The 6,716-nt window shown below is 37.4% G+C and overlaps 1 long non-coding RNA gene across 2 annotated transcripts; it reads right to left on the bottom strand.

Annotated features, from left to right (window-relative positions):
- Window positions 1-395: 395 nt before the first annotated feature.
- LOC146557268 (uncharacterized) lies at window positions 396-1,847 on the bottom strand. 2 transcript variants are annotated; one of them, XR_014888970.1, is made up of 3 exons: window positions 1,550-1,847; window positions 1,397-1,460; window positions 396-1,094 (listed from the first exon to the last, which is right to left on the bottom strand). It is a non-coding gene; the product is annotated as an uncharacterized LOC146557268 (long non-coding RNA). The 2 variants fall into 2 exon arrangements; XR_014888971.1 differs by having other exon boundaries at window positions 1,555-1,847.
- Between the last annotated feature and the right edge of the window lie 4,869 nt (window positions 1,848-6,716).

Raw genomic sequence — 6,716 nt, 5'->3', positions numbered from 1 at the left:
TCACACATACATGACAAATACATTTTTTTATGCTGGCAAAGAGAAACTACTAGTTGCAGTCAATATCATGTTAAAGCACATCATAGAACCTTAAGCACCACTTAGTAACAGATTTAAGTGAGTTTATGAGTGTATGTGTGTAGTTTAGAGAAAATAAAAATGTAATTAATAGCAATTCTTAATCTTTAAAAAGCATTAAAGGTGTAAAGACAGTGTACAATCATTTGATCCTGAAAATGAAATCATTAAAATCTTCACATTACCATGAAATGTGTGCCTGTGGTGAGTGTATGTAAAAAAGATTTTCAATATCATTAAATGTGAGCATTTAGTTCTTTCCGCCCTTTTGTTTTTTGCTTCACTGCTCTTATTCCAACTGTAACACAGTAAGGGGAATTGTTGAAAAGAATATATCAATGGGCCAATAGGCTCGACTATAGGAGCACAGGGGTGTGTTCAAATGAGACACAGAGACAAGAATGTAACTCAAAAGAACCAGCCAACTTTAGTGACATAAACCATAAGGTTGACAAGCACAGGTTAAAGACACTTTACAATGGTAGAAAGGAAACTTACAAAAATTAAAAGAAAAGTAAAACACAAACTACTAAAGCAATGACTTGGCCAAGTGTTATTTTTGGTTTTCAATGTTCGGGTTTCAATGCTCGGGTGCACCCTAGTAACCTGACTCCTTAACTCTTATAGAAACAGATTACACAAATCCAATGCACATTCAACTGAAAATTTCACACTCTTTTCACATGTGGAGAATGCTCTACACAACAGCTCATTATTTAAAGTCCCAAATAAAAAATGTCCAAGGGGTAAAGTCCAAAAAATTCCTAGGGTGTGAAAGAAAATAGGGATGAAAGAATGTCAGTCAGTGGTCTTATGTATAACCAGCTGTGCGTGAAAGTGTGAGTGATACAGTCCTACCACACCGCAAGGTGCAGCAGATCATCAAGTGGAAAAGAAGCGAATCTCAGTCTCTCTAAGTCCAGGTGGGAAGGCTCGCCATCTATTTCACTGGAGGAATCCTATTTCACTGGAGGAATCCACCTCAGGAACAATTCAGCATACAAAAAAAACCTGACCTGTCAACAGACAGGGTCAGAAGAGCAATTCAAATATTAATTATGCTGTTCTAGCTATAATTCACAACTTAGGATTTTGTTTAAATCACATTCAACATAAATTTGCAATAAAAATACTCAATTTTGCAAAAATAAAACATCTCTCTTACACAAACTATGCATTAAACCAAGTAAAGTCAGTGCATATGCATATATGTCGCATATGCGACAATTATTAATCAAACAATTGAGATTAATTCAGTTTCTCAACGATAAAATGTGAAACAGACATGAACTAACTGAGACATACAACATGTGCTCACCGATCTCAGCGCATCACGGCCGAAGACAATGGCATTGTGTCTCTAGGTCGGAAAATGCAGGGCTCTAAATAACGTAACAGGACATGTTTTCTCTTTAATAACCGTAATACGACATGAAGGAAAAATAAACATAAGTTGCGCTTCAAGTGTTACCTTACTTCTGGAAGCAGATTGAGATGAACTTCCAGGCAGTTGATAGCAACCAGAGCTAACAAAGGCTAACAGTTTAGCTCCACGCGGTACTTTTTAAAGTCACCAGAAAAATGCAGCATTTGCCTGCTTACTCACTGTGGCTACTTTTAACATGAAAGGTAGCTGATAACCAGTGAACTTATGTGCAACACAGTTGGTTGCAACTTATATCTAATACTTTTTTTCCAGCTCAAAAGCTTCAGTCTCTCTTTTCTCCTGCCAGCACGCGACTACCTCCACACATAGCAGCAAACACAGAGCACGTAGGTGGGACATACAGCGGCAGACTGCTCTCCCATTGGTCAAAACATACTGGGATCTGTGCATTTCGATTGGTTGGGCAGGCTGTCCATCTCTCCTCATATCAGTCCTTAAAGTGGTACCCCCATTTTATGTGGGTTACACAACAATCCTGACTAGTAGCAGGTTTTCCTAATAAAATATTTTCTGCCTTTCTACCACAACATGATTAAACAGAACTATTTATAGAACAGCAACATGGGAGCCCCATGACAGGCACTTTGTCTGCTCACGCCCCAACAATATAAACAACAATTACCTAGAATATATCTCAAGAGTAGATCCCATTTGTTGACTTTGTAGGAGTATGCTGATTATGCTTCCCACAGCTAAAAGAGAAATAGCACGAGTGGCACAGAATGCTCACATAAGGAGCAACATTCTAGTACTTATATTTCTGTTCTCTTTGAATAATTAGATCATGCTTTGGTGTCACTTCTACCTTGAAATTAATGCAGGAGGTGTCAGATTGTTTTATGGGCTCGATGAAGCATCACACTGCCCTTAATATATCTATACTGTGTATCCTGTAAGAAATATGTTGTTTAGCACTTCTAATCTAATAGTTTTTATTTCAATTCAGATAAAAGACAATAAAAACAAAAGAACTCTTAAATGACTGCACAACACAGTGCGGTGTTCTGAAAAAGATCCTGCTGTCTTTCTGTCTGTCTCAAAAGCACCTATTCAATAATCAGTCATAAAAGGAAAATGCTTTATTATGACTTTCACCTCTTTAATTTGAATAAAATGTCATGACCATTGGTCAGAGTGAGACGAGATAAAGACAAACTCGGGATGAACTCTGGCAAATATGACTTTTCATCTCACTTGGTCAGAAATAAAATGTTTACAGTCTTTTGGTTTATGAACACTAAATGCATTCACTGCAGCCTCAGGATTACTTTGTGTTTTAAGCTAATTAGCAATTAGAAAAACATGTACTTAACATCAATATGATAGGATCATCACTGTGAGTATGTTTGCTTTTAGCTTCAGTGTCACATGCACAGAACAGCACAGTCTTACAAAAGGCTTTAGGGATCCCAGTCCTGTGTCAGAAATGTAAACATCCAAACCAGCAGGTTCTTTCTTGGCTTTCTGTAGTGATTAGCCTGATAAATGTTCAATTCTATAACCAGTGCCTAAAGAAACAGGCATTCTGTCACAGCTGACGGATGATCTGATATCCTCGTGTTGGTGTTGTTCCCAGATCATCATGAAAATGTTGTTCCAGGTTCAACATTGCAAGTGACCAATCACATTGTTGTGACGTTATTCTTTTGCGCAACAAGCCATTCGTGCATTTATGAAATTCCAATGTTGCAAGGACAATATCAATTCTGCTTACTGTTTATTAAAGCAGCGGTCCCCAACCCCCGGGCCTCGGACCGGTACCGGTCCGTGAGTCGTTTGGTACCAGGCCGCGAGAGTTGAGGCTCAGGTGTGAAATGTATAGTTTTCAGGGTTTTATCGGTTTTCAGCGTTATTTTGTTATCGTTTTTATCGTTAACTCGGTTTTCCTGGGTCTTTTCACGTCTGTTATGAATAAATCTTCTTTTTTCGGTACCGGTACTAGTTTTATTTTGTTGTATTTATCCGCAACACCTTAAAGGCCATGAAAATATTGTCGGGCATAAACTGGTCCGTGGCGCAAAAAAGGTTGGGGACCGCTGTATTAAAGGGTTAGGGTTAAGGTCAGGGTCCGTTGATCGGCGGACAGAGGCGGTTTCTCGCAGCTTAAGTACAGTTTTTTGTTTTACGGCGGTTTTTCCCGAAGTCGCAAAAGTATGACGTCACAACATTCTGATTTGTCACTTGCAATGTTGATCCTGGAACAACATTTAGTATGATGATCTGGGAACAACACGACGATATCAGATCGTGCGAAGCTGACTGTGTGGAGTGAAGTGGACCCAAGTGCAGACTCGCAGACATGAAACACAGGGGGGAAAACACAAGGTAAATCTAATAAACAAAGAACAAATACGTCAAAACAGAATGAGCTTTAGATAACTAAATGAGACTTAAACATAAACAATGAATATCAAAATATATTAAAACTCAAAATGCCTGAAAAATATGTTGTCTCACCACTCTCCACACCCTTTGCTTTACTTTTTTCTTAAAAATTACATGAGATGACATGTAGTCATATGGATTAGTCAATATTTCAGCCCACAGGCTCAATCCTCTGACAATTTCTTGAAATTACAAGCTAAAAATTACTGAAAAGAAAAATCCAATCATGTGTAACTGCTTTACGCTTTCAGGGCAAGTTGGATTTATCCTTTCGACTGCATTTTAAAAGATTTGCATAATGAACATATGTAAAGTCACTGAAAAACCTTTCAGCAGGAGCAATGGGAGAAAGCCAACCTGCTTTTTCTCCCTCCATTACAAAACAAAGTAAAACTTGGCAACAACAGATTTTACATTTAACAACCAGCTATAATGCATAGATGCTATTTTCTCTGCAGGGTAAGAGAACAGAAATTGCTTCTGATTGCATCTTTAAAATGAAACACGCCTTTGTCAGCAACTGCTTGTATAAGCCAAAGTGCCATTTAGCAGGTGAAAAAACACATTTGTGAGTGAATTGCCGGGGAAAGAGCTGCATAAATCTCTATTGGATGGACAGGAACATGTGAAACTGCTTGAAAATCAGTTTGGGCACAGAAGACAGGCACTCATGGGTAACAGTGGACTGAATTTAAAATCCATCAGTTCAAAGGTGTCAGAATAAACCCAAAGAAAGCAGTCTAGACATTTTTTTCTTTATTTCCCAGAGAGTTAGATGTAAAGATCAAAGTCATTCTAATATCTGTGTGATGAGATCTAATCTGGAGGCAGATAGTTTGCTCTTTCAGACACTGGAAAGCACCCCTTCCAGAGCAAAATGTAACCCATTAACAAAAATATGAAAGCACAAAACTGCGATTTTAGCCCCCGAGAATTATCTTCAGTTTGAGAGGCATTTTTCAAGGCACTTATCAAACTGAACTAGATGTTTGAACTCAAGTTTCTTGAGGTCTTTCGCAAAGATTCTCTAAAAGCACTGTACATACATAAATAAATCATCATAATTCTATAACAAATGGGAGCAGAGGCTGTGGTAGTTCAGCCTGGTTTTGCAACTTGGCAGTTGACACAGGCGATAAAATACAGAAGGCACAGTGAAGATGAGAGAGGCCTTTCTCTCTCAGATTGTGCACTTTATATGGACTAAAGCCCCGTTCCCAGATTAAACATGAGCACACAAAGAATGAGAGAAAGAAAGGGAATGTGTTATGTGTGACAAATGCAAGGAAACATATGCACAGTGCAGTAAATATTCAATTTAAACAGGCTTCAGAAACGGTAGTAAGAATTGGGAGCATCAGGAGACAGAAATCCTCTTTGCTTTTCAGATTAGGCTTCAGACTTTCCTTTCCGAAAAGCTTATAGTTATATATATATATATAACAATGCTGAATCACTATAACAATGACATCATGCCTGGAATGAATGTGAATAACAAAAATTAGAAAAAGAAAAAGACACTGTTACTTTCAGGATCAGGAAGGCACGGAGAGCAGTGAGGAGGGAGAGACTGTTTATGCTGGCCATAAGTATTTTTGGTAAAAATAAATAAATAATAAGAATAATAAGAATAATTTTACAAGGAGAGGAAAGAAAATGAAATCCTGACCATGATAAGAAAAAGGTCTTTTTGTTTGTGGATCCTGAAATGAAAACTGAGTCACTACTCTATTTTTATTCCTTTAATATCTGTTTTCTGAAAAACTGTCTTTTAATGTTTCCATTCTTTTTTGTATTAGGATTATGAATAATATAATTAAGAGAAGACATGAAACATCCTCCTATGTAAAATAAATAACCCTGCACCTTCAAACCACTTTTAAAATATTAATGTGGAGGTTCATTTCATTCATCTCTATTTTTTTTTTACAAAGGCGAGAAGGAAAGTCAGCCTCTTTGGAAAAAACAACATGCATGTTGGGATCCTTATTAAATGAATTAGTGATGAATCACACTTATGCATGGATAATACATCAATAACAGCCTAATTTATATATCCATGATAATGATGAAGATACCGAGAAAAGAAAAGAAATACATTGTAAAAATAGCATTTGTCAGTACTTTAGAGTCCTCACCTCCCTCAAACTTTCACAAATCATGTGTCCAAGGGAGTCCGTGTCTTATTAAGAGGAGCGAAGCTCCCCCTGGATTCAGCCTTAGGTTGGTTCACACCCATGATTCCTGTGAAAACAGAGCTGAAATATGTACTCGCATGATCATGATATATGTGATATTCCTGTTTTACACTGCTCTATGCTACCCAAAAATGAGGATTGTGAGGAAGAAGATGGCTTTGACAGCAGAGAATAAACTACATTTAAGGTTGATACACGTCACTTCAGAAGTTCGGAATAACACCCCCCCATCACTACTCAATAATCAGACTAGACTATGATTGAGCTACTAGTTCATTAGACAGTGTAGTACACTTCACTACACATTCTAATTTAGCTGTATAAGTGTTACTGTAACAAAAAAACAGGTTTTGCACTGGTGAATTAAAAGAAGAAGAAGAAGAAATTCAGAACAGTTTTCATTAAGTGGAGGCAAGCAAATCACAGTAATAGTGAAGATAAGTATACTTATCCTATTTTATCCTAAAAACTGAAACTCAAAATAATAAAGAACAATTAAGAAATGCGAGTCGTAACACAAGGATGAAAATGTAACCACAACAAGCTGACTGGGGATGAGGAGAACAACAATAGTAAGTGCCAGGAAAAGAAAGAAGCCAAACAGAGTA

Source organism: Mchenga conophoros, linkage group LG16 (genome assembly GCF_057382185.1).
Source record: "Mchenga conophoros isolate Kocher_MC1m ecotype Shallow Benthic linkage group LG16, M_conophoros_male_GT1.1, whole genome shotgun sequence".
Lineage (NCBI taxonomy): Eukaryota > Metazoa > Chordata > Actinopteri > Cichliformes > Cichlidae > Mchenga > Mchenga conophoros.
This window is presented reverse-complemented; position numbering and strand designations above follow the sequence as displayed.